This window comes from Schistocerca gregaria, chromosome 1 (genome assembly GCF_023897955.1).
Source record: "Schistocerca gregaria isolate iqSchGreg1 chromosome 1, iqSchGreg1.2, whole genome shotgun sequence".
Classification (NCBI taxonomy): Eukaryota; Metazoa; Arthropoda; class Insecta; order Orthoptera; family Acrididae; genus Schistocerca; species Schistocerca gregaria.
In genome coordinates, this window is record NC_064920.1 from 310395326 (window position 1) to 310414084 (window position 18759).

Genomic DNA, 18759 nt, shown 5'->3' on the forward strand with positions numbered 1-18759 from the left:
CGCACGGATGCACGCCAAGACCGTAGGATCCTACACAGTGCCGTAGGGGACCGCACCGCCACTTCCCAGAAAATTAGGGACACTGTTGCTCCTAGGGTATCAGCGAGGACCATTCGCAACCGTCTCCATGAAGCTGGGCTACGGTCCCGCACACCGTTACGCCGTCTTCCGCTCACGCCCCAACATCGTGCAGCCCGCCTCCAGTGGTGTCGCGACAGGCGTGAATGGAGGGACGAATGGAGACGTGTCGTCTTCAGCGATGAGAGTCGCTTCTGCCTTGGTGCCAATGATGGTCGTATGCGTGTTTGGCGCCGTGCAGGGGAGCGCCACAATCAGGACTGCATACGACCGAGGCACACAGGGCCAACACCCGGCATCATGGTGTGGGGAGCGATCTCCTACACTGGCCGTACACCTCTGGTGGTCGTCGAGGGGACACTGAATAGTGCACGGTACATCCAAACCGTCATCGAACCCATCGTTCTACCATTCCTAGACCGGCAAGGGAACTTGCTGTTCCAACAGGACAATGCACGTCCGCATGTATCCCGTGCCACCCAACGTGCTCTATAAGGTGTAAGTCAACTACCCTGGCCAGCAAGATCTCCGGATCTGTCCCCCATTGAGCATGTTTGGGACTGGATGAAGCGTCGTCTCACGCGGTCTGCACGTCCAGCAAGAACGCTGGTCCAACTGAGGCGCCAGGTGGAAATGGCATGGCAAGCCGTTCCACAGGACTACATCCAGCATCTGTACGATCGTCTCCATGGGAGAATAGCAGCCTGCATTGCTGCGAAAGGTGGATATACACTGTACTAGTGCCGAAATTGTGCATGCTCTGTTGCCTGTGTCTATGTGCCTGTGGTTCTGTCAGTGTGATCATATGATGTATCTGACCCCAGGAATGTGTCAATAAAGTTTCCCCTTCCTGGGACAATGAATTCACGGTGTTCTTATTTCAATTTCCAGGAGTGTAGATGTATTCCATATTCATAGTGCCGTTCCTGCAGTTGTCTTACAGCAAGAATTAGATCCACCGTGTACCTTCCTGTTCTGAAGCCATGTTGCTCCTCCTTCATTCTTCCTTCTAATTTTGCCCGAATTCATGTTTCCAAAATTTTCTCAAAAATCTTTGCACAATGACTCATCAATATTATCCCCCGATAGTTCTTGCACACAGTATCCTATTCAGGAGACGGTAATTCCATAGTCCCACTGCTGATGGTCTTTGATGGATGGGTGGATTTGAGATTGTTGGGTGCTAAAAGGCGTCGTCATCAGCGCCCTTTCTCAAATCGTGGTACGGAAGTATGAGTACATATAGTTGTTAAAACGAAAAACAAAGGCCGTATAAGTACAGCTGCAGCCATAAAAAAAAATCATATTCAGTCTCCAGTATATCTATTCACGCCGCTGTCATTCGTTAGTAGTATCAGTAAAACAGTGTATGGCATTAAGATAGCTGGTTAATCACGGTAATAATATATTAAAACCGTGCAGGAGTCCTGTCGCCACACAAACTGTCAACAATTTATTTAGTAGTTTTCGTCATCGCCTGAAATTGAGGGTAAGTTCCTATCTAAGCTACAGGCTTCCCTCTTATCTACGTACAAAACACGCGACGTTAAAATCTAATGCAACGTGAGTGTAACTCCGTAAACACTGCAGTCCGATGGGTCTTCAAGAGATACACTTCCCGGTAGCGACACCGCTCCATCGCAACCCTCTGTGTTGTTGTGTTAACAACCGCCTACGTATGGAATGGTAATTCCCCGGTTCGACAGCTTTTGGTCTCCGACCAATGATGCGGGATGGCGCAGAATGTTACAGAGATCCGTTACTGTACTAGGATGCTAGGCGCTGACATGAAGGGATCACGATGTGTTTACCTGCACAACACAGTAATCCTCCATTGTGTTGGCCAGGCGTGGTCGACTGGAAGTTCGAATACGAGTACTGGCCTTATGTTCCCATGCAGTCCAACATCGGTCCACTGTCACATTCGAGTAGAGCCGGCCGCTGTGACGGAGCGCTTCTAGGCCTTGAGTCTGGCACCGCGATGCTGCTACGGTCGCAGGTTCGAATCCTGCCTCGGGCATGGATGTGTGTGATGTGTTAGATTAGTTGGGTTTAAGTACGTCTAAGTCTAGGGGACTGACGACCTCAGATTTTAAGTCCCATTGTACTTAGAGTCATTTGAACCATTCGAGAAGGTATGGCAGTTATCTCTGACATTACCGGTTTTCAGTTATACCGCTTCTTCATCTCTAGTGTTTTTTTTTTAAAAAAAAAAAAAGAAACCTCAAAACACCCGGTTTCTGAAACAACCGATTCTCGTTTTTTTATTGCTGTTATTTCCATCAATAAACTGAGACATAAAACAAAGGTTCAGAAACGCCCATAAATTTTTGCATTATATGTTTATAGATTCTTAGAATCAACATATCAAATAAAATAGGAAAATAAAAGAAAACTTTGTCTGTCCACAGTTCTCTAATTATTTCGAAAAGTAATAATGGGTTCAAATTACCAATATTCTCGTATTGATTCTAATTCTTTTGAAACTTTGTTCAAAACTCATGATGCAATCGAAGATTATACCACGTTTTGGGCGTTACGAATAGACAGTGCTAAAGTGTGAAATCTTAGGTTGGAGAATGTTTTTCGTGTTATGTTGTCCGTTTCCAAGAGCTACAACCAGATAAAGGTATATTATGTACGAGCAGGCACAGCAGCTACTTTCTGTTTTTATTGAAAGCTAAGAATGAATGAATGAATGAATGAATGAATGACTGTCTTCAGAAACGATAGGGCAGGTGTGGACAATTCTTTGACACTGCTCATGCATTGGGGTTTTCTAACTGGCCACGCTGGCACCAGTTATATTTTTGTCTCAGAAAAGCTGTACTGATTCTTACGTAATGTGTTTGTTGCTAGTTTCTAACTGCCGATTTTGTTGTTAAAACAGCAATGATTACTTTTCCCTTATTCGATGATAAGTCAATTTTTCAAATCACTGATAATCTTACGAGTAAATATAACTTATTCTTTCATTTTATTTGTAAACCAAAAAATTTAGCACTCTTGCTACGGAAAACTGATACGCTGTTTGTTTAATCCTGTTATTATTTTAAAAAATACTGTTATGACTGAGACTGAACAAATACTTAAAAATATAGGTTATTCCGAACTAAAATATCGGTATCGGTAGTAATCGGTTATTTTTCTTCCTAGCCCTACACATGAGCGCCACTCAAGTCTGAATATGAAACGGTTCGACCAGACAGATGGCCACATGGAGATCCACACTGAGAGCCATGTTAGCCCCTGCTGGTGCTGATAACGCTGTCTCACGTGAGTACGCGGAACTTCAGTGTCCTTCACGGTGATCACTCAGTACTTGACGCTGTTCACGCCCCTTGCGTATCCTACCAGGCCTGATTACAACATTAAACACGAACAACACTGACTCACTCTAGTAGCCATACTACCTCTCACATAGAACGGTGCAACTACAATCATTTACACATTCGCCGATCGTGAGTACGTGTCCCTATAAATTGATATCCGATAATGTCTTCTGGGTGCTTCACAAATTTTGGCAGGCAGTTAATACTCTCATCCGTGCAGACCACAACCAGTCGCATAGATCCAAAGCCACTATCGGCATCGTCCACGGGAACTCCGCGTCAGTAACCGCTACACCACGCTGCGACGTTGACCAGTAGCATCATCTCTGAGACAGGTAATACTGACATCGGGGGTAAGGAGGCTCGTGAGGAGGCCAGCAGCACACGTCACTTTCGCTGCGACAACGGACGGCGGAGACGACTTTCGCAGCGGGATTCCGCCGAAGTGCTCGCGCGCAGTGCCGTTACACTGCGTAAGGAAAGGGCTCTCGTCTCCTCGTTTCGCGGCATCCCGTACCTTCCCTTCCCTTCCCTTGTCTGTCCTGGTCGCACGCACTTTCCCGGCGGCGGGAGGCACGAGTAGCACGGGAGAAACCCCTGTGAGGCCGCTAGTTTCCGCCTGCCAGGTCACAGGCGCGTACACCGCCAGCGACAGTGTCCTTGTGCTACGAGTGTCATTCCTCCGACTCAGGTCGTGGTCGAGAAAGTGTTCTGTCAAAGGTAGGCGAGGTGCGGATTGTGAACTGACTAGTGACTAAATTTTAGTTACGTTTTCTTCTTGTCTATCGCATTTTTAAACTTACGGAAATATATTTTAAGCAGCGTACACACCAGACGTTATTTGATAGGCCTACTACGTCGACGTTCTTTCGGTTACGTGTCTAATCCAACTAGGTTTCCACTTTTTCTTTATCGATGCGCATTTCCAGATACATGTTACATCTTGACGAAGTCCATTTGTACTCTCTGAGCGACAGTTTTACGTACGACGAAGGATACACAGTGTACTAGTTTCGTCCACGCCCCTCCCTCTCTACTTCCCCCTCTTTACAACTCTATTCGGTAGAGAAGTCCCTGCTGTTATGGCTCCGTATTAGACGACTTCAGTCTAATTTTACCTGCATGGAAATTGTGTGGAAGGAGTACTATCTTTCTTGACTCAAATTGGAACATTCGCTCTGAGAGAAAAACTATGCATTTCCTCGTAGCATAACGTCACAGTGTCTCCTCCTGGAGTTACTTTGATAACTCTAGCGATGCTCTCGCGTACTTGACAACTCCAATGGCGAATCGTGCAAATCTTCACAGATTCTTCTCTATCAGTTGTGTAAATCCAATCAGTACGGCGAACATCGCTCGACAGTCTACAGTTTTTAACACGGTGTCTTCGTCGATGAATTAGATTTCCTTAATATGCGTCCAAGTTCAGCATCGTTCTTACCTACAACAGAGTCGCCAACAACATTTAACCTGAATGAGATTTTCACTCTGCAGCGAAGTGTGCGTTGACATGAAATTTCCTGGCAGATTAAAACTGTGTACCGGACCGAGATTCGAACTCGGGAACTTTGCCTTTTGCGGGCAAGTGCTCTATCATCTGATGTCTGCAAGGTCTGCAGGAGAGCTTCTGTAAAGTTTGGAAGGTAGGAGACAAGGTACTGGCAGAAGTTAACCAGTGAGGACGGGGCGTGAGTCGTGCTTGGGTATCTCAGTTGATAGAGCACTTGCCCGTGAAAGGCAAAGGTCCGGAGCTCGAATCTCGGTATGGTACATAGTTCTAATCTGCCAGGAAATTTCACATTTAACCTCTCTGAACGGGCACCCAAAGATGTTTTATGGATGCTGACTGACTCCATTATTTTTTTACCTCTTTACTCACATTAGGTTTAGCTTGTTTAAGCCAGTGACAAGTGTGAGCGTGTGCGCCAAACAGTTGCAACCTACATGCCTTCCTCGCCTTCACAACAGTTTCCTACTCCTATAAGCTCCTCGCACACGGAATTACAATCTCCGCGAACACCCTCCAAGGAGCTACCGACATCATCTGCCACATCATGTGTGATGTTGTTGCTGTTGTCTGTAGACTGGTTTGATGCAGCTCAGCAAGGTAGTCTGTGCCGTGCAAATCTCTTCATCTCTGCATGACTTCTGCATCTCACATGCAAGTGAACCTGTTTATTATAGTCAACCCTTGATCCCCCTCTACAATTTTTAACTTTCCACATTTCCCTGCATTTCCAAATCTACTTTTTCTTAATGCCTCATGATGTGTCCCAACAACCAATCCTTTCTTTTAGTCAAATGTGCCTTAGCGTTATTTTCTTCCGGCTCCCTTCAGTACCTCTTAATTGGTTTTCTGTCTAATTCAGTCCTATCTTATCGTCAGCATTCTTCTGTTATCTTCTTTTATGTACTGGCTATCGTCCACATTCAATTATAAATAATGTCACACCCCACATAAATACTTTTCAACACCATTTCCTAACATTCAAATTTGTATTCAATGCTAACATGTATTTCCGCTTTACTCGCTGTTGCCAGTCTGCATCGTTTACGCTTCCGTCACTGCTAGTTACTTCGCTGCAAAAATGGCAGAACTCATCAACTTTTTCAGCGCCTAATTTCCCATTGTAATTCCCTCAGCACCGTCTAATTTAATTCAGCCACACTAAATTTCGTCTGTTCCACTTTTGTTGATACTCATAATCTCTTCTTGTTCAACTGACCTTCCAAATTATATTGCGTGTCTGTCAAAATTATACTCATAATGTCACCAGAGATCCAAAAAGTTTTTATTTATTCGCGCTGAAATTAGACTTCCTTCCAGAGTTCTTCTCAGTTTCTATTACTGCTTGCGCAGTAATAATATATTAATATATGTAACTATTTGCACACGTTACTGATGGTCTGTTTTACTAGACATACTGCTCTCGCTTTTGATAATACTGACCATTCGAGCTGACATACTGAGTAGTGCATACTGGTAGCCCGCAGTCCAATAATTTTTCATGTTATGTATTGCTGAAGGAAGCATATAACAAGTTTAATGGCGATAGGTGGAAATGAGTGGAAGACATGTAGGTCTCCCTCCCATAAGCTGTACAGGCCCATGCCGTTCATATTAATCTTAGTAACCTTTTAAAGCCATATTGACCGTTGATCGACAGTGACAGATTCAAAAACATGAAAAAGTTTTATGAAGACAGTTTTCACTCACAAATTTTCTTGACTGATTTAAATTATTTAATAAAGCAACATGTTTCGAGGTCCAAACCTTATCTTCAGGCACAATGGTAGAAAAAAAGAAGTGCAGAAGAATTAAAGTTTTTCTTTGCAATCTTGGCATGTGCTGTCACAATCCCGTCGAGAATCCTAATATGATGGAATATCCACATCTGCATCTACACCTACATGCCTACTTCGCAAGCGAAGGGTATCCTGTACCATCACTAGTCATTTCCTTTCCTGTTCCACTCATAAAGAGAGTGACGAAGAAATGACTGTCTACATGCCTCCGCTGTTGTTGTGGTCTTCAACCCGAAGACTAGTTTGACGTACCTCTCCATGCTATTGAATCCTGTGCGAACCTTTCCATCTCCGAATAACTATGGCAACCTACATTGGTTAGGTTAGGTTAGTGTTCTTTTAACGTCCCGTCGACAACGAGGTCATTAGAGACGGAGCACAAGCTCGGGTTGGGGAAGGATGGGAAAGGAAATCGGCCGTGCCCTTTCAAAGGAACCATCCCGGCACTTGCCTGAAACGATTTAGGGAAATCACGGAAAACCTAAATCAGGATGGCTGGAGACGGGATTGAACCGTCGTCCTCCCCCCCCCCCCCCCCCCAACCTACAGCCTTCTGAGTATGCTTACTGTATGCATATCTTGGTCTCCCTTTATGATTTTAATCCTCCCCCCCCCCCCCATAATTCTCTCCAATACGAAATTGATGATCCTCTGATGTCTCACAATGTATCGTATCAATCTTCATAACTCTTCCGTAGCACTACATTTCGAAAGCTTCTATTCTCTTTTTGTATGAACTGTTAATGGTCCATATTTCACTTCAGTATGTAGCTAACTCCAGACAAATACATTCAGAATAGTCCTCCTAACATTTAAATCTACACTAAAGCGCCAAAGAAACTGGTACACCAGCCTAATGTTGTGTAGGACCTCCCGCGAGCACGCTGAAGTGCCACAACACGACGTGTCATGGACTCGACTAATGTCTGAAGTAGTGCTGGATGGAACTGACACCATGAATCCTGCAGGACTGTCCATAAATCCGTAAGAGTATGACGGGTGGAGATCTCTTCAGCACAGCACGTTGCAAGGCATCCCAGATATGCTCAATAATGTTCATGTCTGTGGAGCCTCGTGGCCAGCGGAAGTGCTTAAACTCGGAAAAGTGTTCCTGGAGCCTCTCTTAGCAGTTCTGGACGTATTGAGTGTCGCATTGTCCTGCTGGAATTGCGCAAGTCACAATGGACATGACATGAATGGACGCAGTTGATCAGACAGCATGCTTACGTACGCGTCACCTGCCAGAGTCATCACCTGCACACGCCCCACACCATTAAAGAGGCTCCACAATCTTGAACATTCCCCTGTTGTCATGTAGGATCCATGGATTCATGAGGTTATTTCCATACCTGTTCAAGTCCAACTGCTCGATACGATTTGAAACGAGACTCGTCCGACCAGGTAACAGGTTTCCAGTTATCCATAGTCCTATGTAGGTGTTGAAGACCCGAAGCGAGAAGTAAAGCTTTGTGTCGTGCAGTCATCAAGAGTACACGAGTGGGCATTTGGCTCCGAAAGTCCATATCGATGGTGTTTCATCGAACGGTTCGCATGCTGACAAATGTTGATGGCCCCGCAGAAGTGTTCTGCAGCCATCTTCAAATGACGGTTCTCTAAATTTTCTCAACAGTGTTCCTCAAAAATAACATCTTTTTCCTCCAGTGGATTCCCATTTGAGTTCCCGAAGCGTCTGCGTAATACTTGCACGTTGTTCGAACCTATCGGTGAAAAATCCAGCAGCTCGCCGCTGAACTACTTCGATGTCCTCGTTCAATCCGACCTGGTGCATATTGCAAACATTCTAGCAATACTCAAGAACGGGCGATACTAGTGTCCTCTTTTAGACATGAACCACACTTTCCTAAAATGCTCCCAACAAACCAAAGTCGACCATTCCCCTTTGTTATTATAATACTCACATGTTCGTTCTAATTCTAATCACTTTGCATCGTTACGCCTAGATTTGTAATCAACCTGAGTCTGCCAAGTAGCACCTTACCAATTCTGTATCGAGCATTACGAGTTTATTTCTTGTGCTCCTTTTCTGCTACATTTTTCTACATTTTGAACTAGCTGCCACTCACCAAAAAAACTACAAATTTTCTGTAAGAGATCGTGTACCTTCCTACTCTCACTCAACGACGGTATCTTCCCGTATATTACTGCCTCATCAGCAAATAGCCGGTGATTACTAGTCGCCATGTCCGCTACAGAATTTATACATTTAGAAAATAACAGTGGTTCTATCACACCGCCCTGGGGCACTCTTGGCCACAGCCTCGTCTCTGATAAACACTTGCTGTCGAGGATAACGCACTTAAGAATTCTTTGAATCACTCACGTAACTACGAAACTATTCCGTATGCTCTTAGTGTGCAACGCGGCACAGTGTCAAACGCTTTTCGGAAATCTAGGTATAATGGAGTCTTCCTGTTGCCCTTCATCCATAGTTTGCAGTATGTCATGTGAAAAAAAAGGAAAGTTGAGTTTCACGCGAGCGACGCTTTCTAAAAACTGTGCTGATCTGTGGAGAGAAGGTTTTCGGTCTCAAGGAAATTTGTAAAATTCGAACTCAGAATATGTTTGACAATTTTGCAGCGAAATGATGTTACGAATACTGATGTGTAACTTTGCGGGTCCGTCCTTTTACACTTTTTACGTATAGGGGTCACCTGAGCTTTTTCCCAGTCTTTTAGGACTGCGCTGGGCGAGGAATTCGCGATAAATGCAAGCTCAGTAAGAGGCCAGTGCCGAAGAGCAATCTTTGTAAAACCGAGCTGGAATTCCATCCGCACCTGATACCTAATTAGTTTTCGACTCTTTCAGTTCTTTCTCTACACCAGGCATATTTGTTGCCGTGCGGTCCATTCGGGAGGCTTTGCGACGGTCAAACGATGATATTTTTGTACGATTTTCCTGCTTGCACGATTTTTCACGCGCGAAATTCAAAACTTCGGCTTTCGTTTTGCTATCTTCAACTGCCACACCAGACTGGTCAACGAGTGATTGGATGAAGCCTTACAACCGTTTAGCGATTTTTTATAATCCCAGTATTTGCTCGGGTTTTCGGACATATGTTTTGCTGAGGTATGTCGGTGATAGTTACTGTGCTCTTCGTGCATAGATCGTCTTACAGACACACTAATCTCTACTAACCCCTGCCCGTCGTCATTTGCGTGTTATCTTTTGAACCGAATGTGCACCAGCCTTTGTTTCCTCAGCATTTACCGAATTTCAGTTCTAAACCTTTCCGTCCCTGATGCACTTACTCGGCACATATATCTCCAGAGTACGATTTGCAATCCATTTAAACTTTGCCAAAATTCCTCTACATTCATCATAATGGATCTAAGTGCTGTCAATTCATTGTCTAAGGGGGAAGCTAACAACTGATTGATCATTTGCTATTTCTACCAGAAGTACTCTCCTAACATTCTTGATTGATTTATTCACTTTAGAAACCATAGTCCCTATGATGGCATTTCTGTCTCTATATTGAACCCGTCGATAAGAACAGGCCTGTTTGTAGCTACAAGGTCTAAAATATTTCCATTGCGTGTGGGCTCGCTAACTATTTGCTCAAGGCTGTGTTCGGAAAACGTGTTCAAAAGTGCTTTTCAAGACTGTCTCTCTGTATCCACTGTAATAAATCCGTGCATATCCCAGTCTACACTCGATAGGTTAAAGTCGCCTCCAAATAATATTGCATGAACTGTGTATTTGTATGCTACTGACAGCAGTCTTTCATTCAATGACTCTAAAACTGTCAAGGCGGAATCGGGTGGCCACTAAAAACGTCCAACAATTAACTTGATTTCACCTATGTCTGTTATATGCCGCCGGACTACTTCACTGTCACACGCAAATTCGATCTCAATGGAGACAATACTTCCGTCAGCTGCAATGAGCTCTACCCCCTCCCATAGCGTATAAGCTATCTTTTCAACACACAGTCCATGAATCACTAGATATCTCAGAGGTTTCTTTTTCGGCTTTTAGCCAGCTACCAGATCTCGGTCCCGAGAACAATTTCAGCGCGAGATATTTCCTGAACGGCAATAAATTCGGCGAGTTTGTTAGTAATAATTCAACAATTTACTGATCAAATTGAAACAGTCACATTGCAAGTGATAGATAACACCAAGTTCTGGGGGACTGATGACCACAGATGTTAAGTCCCATTGTGCTCAGAGCAATTTGAACCATTTGATTCCCTGATTTCCTCTACGCTGTAATTTTCAGAATACATTCATAAATCTAATCTCTACCTACCATTACATCTTACTGCCGTTTCAATTCTGATCATATTTACCTTTTCGATACAGGGAAAAACTCAATATGTATTTCTAGTGAAAGCAGCAACCTTTGCGTGTTGCGCTGCAATCGCGTTGCAGCATTACCGAAATCCACAGTGTAACTCAAGTTTCGGATGACTGCATGACTGCGTAAACAATATCTCACACACGTGAGAAAGCAAATGTTAACAATTTGTGGCATTCCCAGGGATTTACAAAAATCAGTCTTCTTCTGCGTGCTGTATAGGTCATTATTTTACATTTTTAAATGTATTTGCTGCAGTACAGCCATTGGTTGATGTAAAGATAAAAGCGAGAAATCGGAGGCTTTTACTAGCTATTCTTAAAGTTATTTGCCGGAATACTTCCATTTAAATATATCTGACGTTGTCAGAAGAGCACGTAGCAGTGGTACGCAAACAATAACGCGTAAAACTATAAACATTTTGAAAACTTCCTATAAAACTTTGTAATATTTTCTGAATTTTCTATAAATTGTCTCAGCCGTATTTAGCACCATAAATCTTTTTGCAACGTGATAACCACTTTCAGTAGCTTAACTACCATCTTCAGATCTGAGGATAGGCAAACCAAAAGAAAATTTATATTGCTATTGGTTCATTGTTAAACAATTTACAGAGAATTAACGTACCACGTGTAGTGTTATAAATGCACTCGCAGCGTACAACACAGTTGCGTTGACCATAACATTCTTATTTTAAATCATCAGGTAACATGTGATATGAATACCCTAAAGCGAATGTAAGGGAAAATGTATTATGTACTGGCAAATAATTAAAAATAAGAAATAATTGCTGAGAGAAAGGATTAGGTCGCTGAAAGTACCGCGCTACCTGGGACAGCAAAAAAATGGTTCAAATGGCTCTGAGCACTATGGGACTTAACATTTATTGTCATCAGTCCCCTAGAACTTAGAACTACTTAAATATAACTAACCTAAGGACGTCACACAACACCCAGTCATCACGAGGCAGAAAAAATCCCTAACCCCGCCGGGAATCGAATCCAGGAACCCGGGCTGGGGAAGCGAGAACGCTACCGCACAACCACGAGCTGCGGACTGAGACAGCACCTGAAACATAAATCCTGTGCAGTATCATAAAAAATTTTATACATTGGAACGTCCATATAATCATTTCCGTTACAGTCATAACTACAAGCAGATTTGCGTATGAAAAGGTAGAAGCAAGGCACAAATGTTTGTTTTTAGTTAACAGCGCATAAAAGTAATACGATTATTGAAAATAGTAAAATGTTCATAGTGAAACAGCGAGCGAGGTGGCGCAGTGGTTAGACACTGGACTCGCATTCGGGAGGACGACCGTACAATCCCGCGTCCGGCCATCCTCATTTAGGTTTCCCGTGATTTACCTAAATCGCTCCAGGCGAATGCCGGAATGGTTCCTTTCAAAGGGCACGGCCGTCTTCCTTCCCCGTCCTTCCTTAATCCGATGAGACCGATGACCTCGCTGTCTGGTCTCCTTCCCCCAACCAACCAACCATAGTGAAACACAACATGTAAGCTGTGCTTGTAATCAAAAGTAAAACATGAAATATACATACGATATCGTTACAAGTCCAAACAGTAAAGATATATGCACACTGGGTGACACATGACTTCCACGTACTCGTAACTACAGCTATACTGACCGTTGTGTTTTCATACAGATCGAGAGTTAACAGTTACAGACACTGTCAATAGTTAGCGTTTTGGTATACAAGCGACAGGCGTGAGAAAAGATTTTTTTTCTCTTTTCTCCTCCTTTTTTCAAACAGAAAGAAATTAATTTAAAACTATGTTAATGCATTAATAAAGAGTACGAACCTACGTTCTAAAGTTTGTAAGATTATACGTTTTTCGTGCATAAGTTAGACGAAGCAAACAAATGCTGTAGTTTACTGCAAGGCATAATTCATCGTCATTCATTACCAATACAATATAAGTTAATAAATATATTCGCCAGTACACAACGTGGAACAATTAATAACATATATTTAACATGAAATACAACTTTTGAGCACGTCACGGCATTTCATGGGCCGTGACAGCAAGAGGAATCGTTGTTGAGTTTGCAGGCGCCACTTAACGGAGATATGTTTCACTAAGAATACTTTTCTTTCAAATGGTTCAAATTGCTCTGAGCACTACGGAACTTAACATCTGAGGTCATCAGTCCCCTAGAACTTAGAACTACTTAAACCTAACTTACTTAAGGTTATCGCACACAGCCATGCCCGAGGCAGGATTCGAACCTGCGACCGTAGCAGCAGCGCGGTTCCAGACTGAAGCGCCTAGAACCGCTCGGCCACACCGGCCGTCAATGCTTTACTGTTTCAATAATCATATTACTTTGATGCGGTGTTAACTAAAAGCCTAATATTTGTTACTTACTTCATTGCCTTCATAGGCAAATTTCTGTTTGTTGTTACTGACTGTAATGGAAATAATGATACGGACGTTTAAATGCATAAAAGTGTTTACGACGCTGTACTGGCTTTTGTTTCAACCGGTGTCACAGACAGCACGGTACGGTGTACAAACTAGACGTTTCTTTAAATAATTATTTCTTATTCTTGTTTGTTTGCTAGTACATGCTATATTTGTCCTTACGTTCGTTTTAGGCTTCACGTAGCGCATTTTACCTGAAGATTTAAAGGGAGAATGTTATGGACCATGCGACCCCGTTGTACACTGCGAGTGCATTTATAATACTACATGTGGTATGCTAATTGCCTGTACATTTCTTAAAAGCAAGCCAACAGCAATTTTTATATAACTTGATCACTTAAGCCAGGTTTTCTTTTGGTTTGTCTGTCCTCAGATCTGAAGATGGTAGCCAAGCTACCCAAACTGGTTATCATTTTGTAAAAAAAAAAAAAATAATAATAAAAAAATATGTTAGAAGCGACTTACACAATACATAATAGATTTCGAAAGCTTTAGCCGGCCGCAGTGGCCGAGCGGTTCTAGACGCTACAGTCCCGAACTACGTGGCTCCTGCGGTCGCAGGTTCGAATCCTGCCTCGGGCAAGGATGTGTGTGATGTCCTTAGGTTAGTTTGGTTTAAATAGTTCTAAGTATAGGGGACTGATGACCTCAGATGTTAAGTCCCATGGTGCTTAGAGCCATTTGAACCATTTTTTTTAAGCTTTGAAAAGTTATACAGAAAATTTTTAATCCTTTTATAACTTTACAGTTGATTATATAGTTCCATTTGTTGACTTCTAGATAAATCGAGAATTCTGAAACCGCTAGTATAGCATCCTAAATTAAAATCACCGTCTCTGTATTTACGACGTCTGACAAAAATGAAACAGGACTGCTCTCATTACTAAGGAACCACTGGCGTATCGTATCATTGCGGGTGTGTTTTTAAATCTTGAACTATGTATTCGCTTCGTGACCCTTCTATAATTTCAGAGGTAGTCGATGAGGAAATTAATACACACTGGAGCTCTTTCCTTTTTATCTTACAGTGGAGCGGAAGACCACTTCTGTAGTAAACTTCTCGTCCACTGCCATTGAGGTAATCTTTTTTGCTTAAACTTGCCACAGCATCAGGACAGACAGGACAAAGCTCTTAAACCAGTCGTGTACTGATACGCTGTTTCAAATAGTTCCTCAGTGATTCCCACTTCAGTTTTCATCAGACCTTGTATTTCTCCGACGTGTTTCTAGTTCGCTGCAACAACGAAGCGAGTCACGTATCTGGAAATAGAAGTTCGTTCCAGCCTATACGAAGCGCCTCAGAACAGATGAGTGGAACTCTGGGCACGTCTCACTAACGTTACTGCACATGGTTTGTTAGAGAAAATTCTGTATGTCTCGCACGATCAATCTCATCTCGACCTTTACGTCCTATTACAAGTGATACTACTGATCATTCTTTTGTAAGATCATTTCAAAAGGGCAGAAGGAATTGAAATCAGCTTATTATGTGAAACCTGAAGACTTTCGTATAATTATCACAGCCACACAAAGGAAAAACGTCTTCACGTAGTAATTTTATACAGGCTGTGGATTCAATTATCAGCCTCCGCTGAGCGGCCAGCGCGGCTGATTGCAGTGCGGAGGATCCGGGTTCGATTCCCAGTGCTTTCAGGGATTTTTCCTTGGTGACAGTCCAGTAACGGGATGCTCTCTGCTTCATGTTACTGACTGAGGAGGCATTTGACAAAGTAATAGTGGTTCCAGATCGCGAAAACTGACAAGGACTGGGAGAGCGGTGTGCTGACCCCACGCCCCTTCATACCGCATCCAATTACGCCATTGGCGAAGGATGCCAGCCCGGTTGGTTCTTACCGATAGGCCCTCCAGGGCCTGTGGATTGAGTTTACGTAGTTTCCTATGTGGACTAATTTCGAAGACATTATTATCAATATCTTTTATAACAGTGGTATATACACATATCAAAAAAGTTTGGCATCAACCCGGTTCCCAGAACTCCTGAAGATAGATGTAGACTGTGGATATTGTATCACAGACACAGTCCCTTTGACTGTTCATAGATGTCACTAAAACCGCCCAAAGATGTAAACAACCATGCACGAGCAGCGCCTATTAGACGGAGGGGCTCCGACAGACAATCAGTTCCAGTCATTCAAGGAGGTACGTACGTCTCGTGTTGTCTTGTAGTTAAATCTAGCCTAGACAGTCAAAACCGCGCTTCGATCGTATCCGCATTGTTACTTTGTGCCAGGAAGGGCTCTCAAGCAATGGATGTGTCCAGGCGTTTCGGAGTAAACCAAAGCGACGTTTTTCGGACACGGAAGAGATACAGAGAGACAGGAACTGTCGATATCATGCCTCGCTCAGGCCGCCCAAGGGCTCCTACTGCAGTGGATGACCGCTACCTACGGATTATATCTTGGAGTAACCTTGACAGCAACACCAACATGTTGAATAACGCTTTTCGGGCAGCCACTGGACATCGTGTTACGACTCAATTGTACGCAATAGGCTGCATGATGCGCAACTTCACTCCCAACGTCCATGGCTATGTCCATCTATACAACCACGACACCATGCAGAGCCCAACAACATGCCGAATGGATTTTTCAGGGCTGGCATCACGTTCTCTTCACCGATAAGTGTCGCATATGTCTTCAACCAGTCAACCCGGTCAGGCTGAACGCCTAAGACACACTGTCCAGCGAGTGCAGCAAGGGGGAGGTTCCCTGCTGTTTTGGGTGGCATTATGTAGGGCCGTCGTATGCCGCTGGTGATTATGGAAGGCGCCGTAACGGCTGTACGATACGTGAATGCCATCCTCCAACCGATAGTGCAACCGTATCGGCAGTATATTGGGGCGGCAATCGTCTTCATGGACGGCAATTCGCGCTTCCATCGTGCACATCTTGTGAATGACTTCCTTCAGGATAACATGAACCCTATCCAACATGCCTGGGATAGACTGAAAAGGGCTGTTTATGAACGACGTGACCCACAAACCACTCTGAGGATCTGTACCGAATCGCCGTTGAGGATTGGGACAATCTGGACCAACAGTGCGTTGATGAACTAGTGGATAGTATGCCACGACGAATACAGGCATGTATTAATGCAAGAAGACGTGCTACTAGATATTAGAGGTACCAGTGTGTACAGCAATCTGGAACACCACCTCTGTAAGGTTTGGAAGGTAGGAGACGAGATACTGGCAGAAGTAAAGCTGTGAGTACCTGGCGTGAGTCGTGTTTCGGTAGCTCAGATGGTAGAGCACTTGCTCGCGGAAGGCAAAGGTCCCGAGTTCGAGTCTCGGTCGGGCACACAGTTTTAATCTGCCAGGAAGTTTCATATCAGCGCACACTCCGCTGCAAAGTGAAAATCTAATTCTGGGAACATCCCCCAGGCTGTGGCTAAGCCATGTCTCCACTATATCCTTTCTTTCAGGAGTGCTAGTTCTGCAAGTTTCGCAGGAGAGCTTCTGTAAGGTTTGGAAGATAGGAGACGAGATACTGGCAGAAGTAAAGCTGTGAGTACCGGGCGTGAGTCGTGTTTCGGTAGCTCAGATGGTAGAGCACTTGCTCGCGGAAGGCAAAGGTCCCGAGTTCGAGTCTCGGTCGGGCACACAGTTTTAATCTGCCAGGAAGTTTCATATCAGCGCACACTCCGCTGCAAAGTGAAAATCTAATTCTGGGAACATCCCCCAGGCTGTGGCTAAGCCATGTCTCCACTATATCCTTTCTTTCAGGAGTGCTAGTTCTGCAAGTTTCGCAGGAGAGCTTCTGTAAGGTTTGGAAGATAGGAGACGAGATACTGGCAGAAGTAAAGCTGTGAGTACCGGGCGTGAGTCGTGTTTCGGTAGCTCAGATGGTAGAGCACTTGCCCGCGAAAGACGAAGGTCCCGAGTTCGAGTCTCGGTCGGGCACACATTTTTAATCTGCCAGTAAGTTTCATGCAATGTGTGGTTTTCATGAACAATAAAAAGGGCGGAAATGTTGTTTACGTTGATCTCTATTCCAATTTTCTGTACAGATTCCAGTCCTCTCGGAACAGAGTTGATGCAAACCTTTTTGAGTGTATTTTGTGATAATGTATATAGACTTTTCTAGAGACCGAATGTTCCTCTGTAGGATTCAATATGATTTCCACAAGCACCGATGGTGTAAAAACAAATTGCTTTCTTAATGAGATCTAGAAAGCACGGAGTAGTGACGTTTTGTTTGTTGACTTATAAGAGCCTGCAAAAGAGTTCGAGGCCATCTTCTTATAAAAAAAAAAAAACACACGTTCATACGGTATAGCCGAAGAGATATGCCATGTAATTAAAGACTTCTATCATCAGCATCATCATCGTCATGAAATCGACTATGAGGGTCCTGTTGATCATGCGCCGGCCTCACAATGCTCCTCCTTAGATGGCGATCTGGTGCACTTTGGATCCAGTTGTCACGGACTCCTAACTGGCAAAGATCCTTCTGTAGCTCTTCCTCCCATCCCTTTCTGGGTCTTCCGATTGGACGAGTACCATCAGTTCTTCCCATAAGTACGACTTTTGACCGAGAGGCGTCTGGTCTCCTATCATTGTGGCCTACCAAGCTTATTCTCCTCGCTTCCAGTTTTTGAACGATGTTCGGTTGCCTCATCAGCTCATACTACGTCTTCTTTCTACGTCTCCCCGAGCTCTCTTTTTGGACAAAATGGTTCAAATGTCTCTGAGCACTATGGTACTGAACTTCTGAGGTCATCAGTCCCCTAGAACTTAGAACTACTTAAACCTAACCAACCTAAGGACATGACACACATCCATGTCCCAGGCAGGATTCGAATCTGCGACCGTAGCGATCACAAGGTTCCATATTGAAGCGCTTAGAACCTCACGGCCACATCGGCCGGCGTCTTCTTGGACAGGCCCAAAGATCTTTCTCATAATTTTTTGTTCGAAGACCAACAAGTTTTCTTCATCCTTCTTTGTCGTGCTTAGGGTTTCTGCCCCATACAACAATACCGGCACAATCACGGTATTTTATGCTTTAAGTCTGGTCTTAATTGACAGATTTTCGGATGACATTATCTGCTTTAGACTGAAATAAGTTTTAGACCAATTCACAATGCGTGTGTTTATTTGCTCTTTTAAATTATTTTGCATGTTGAACCATGTATCAAGGTACTTAAAATCTTACAGTTCAACAGATTTCCATATCCCTACCTGTTATAATGGGATGTCATTATGGTCTTGTTTTGATAGCTCCATTACCTCAGTCTTTTCCGCATTAATCCATAA

At 43.7% G+C, this 18759-nt stretch overlaps 1 protein-coding gene across 1 annotated transcript in view; it reads left to right on the forward strand.

Moving 5' to 3' along the window:
• The first annotated feature begins 4038 nt into the window (after nucleotides 1-4038).
• The window catches only part of LOC126343123 (serine proteinase stubble), a 746947-nt gene continuing 732226 nt past the window's right edge, over nucleotides 4039-18759 (forward strand). Inside the window, exon 1 of the mRNA XM_050001914.1 lies at nucleotides 4039-4130. The gene's annotated coding sequence lies outside the window, so the exon portion shown is untranslated. The remainder of the gene's footprint in view (nucleotides 4131-18759) is intronic.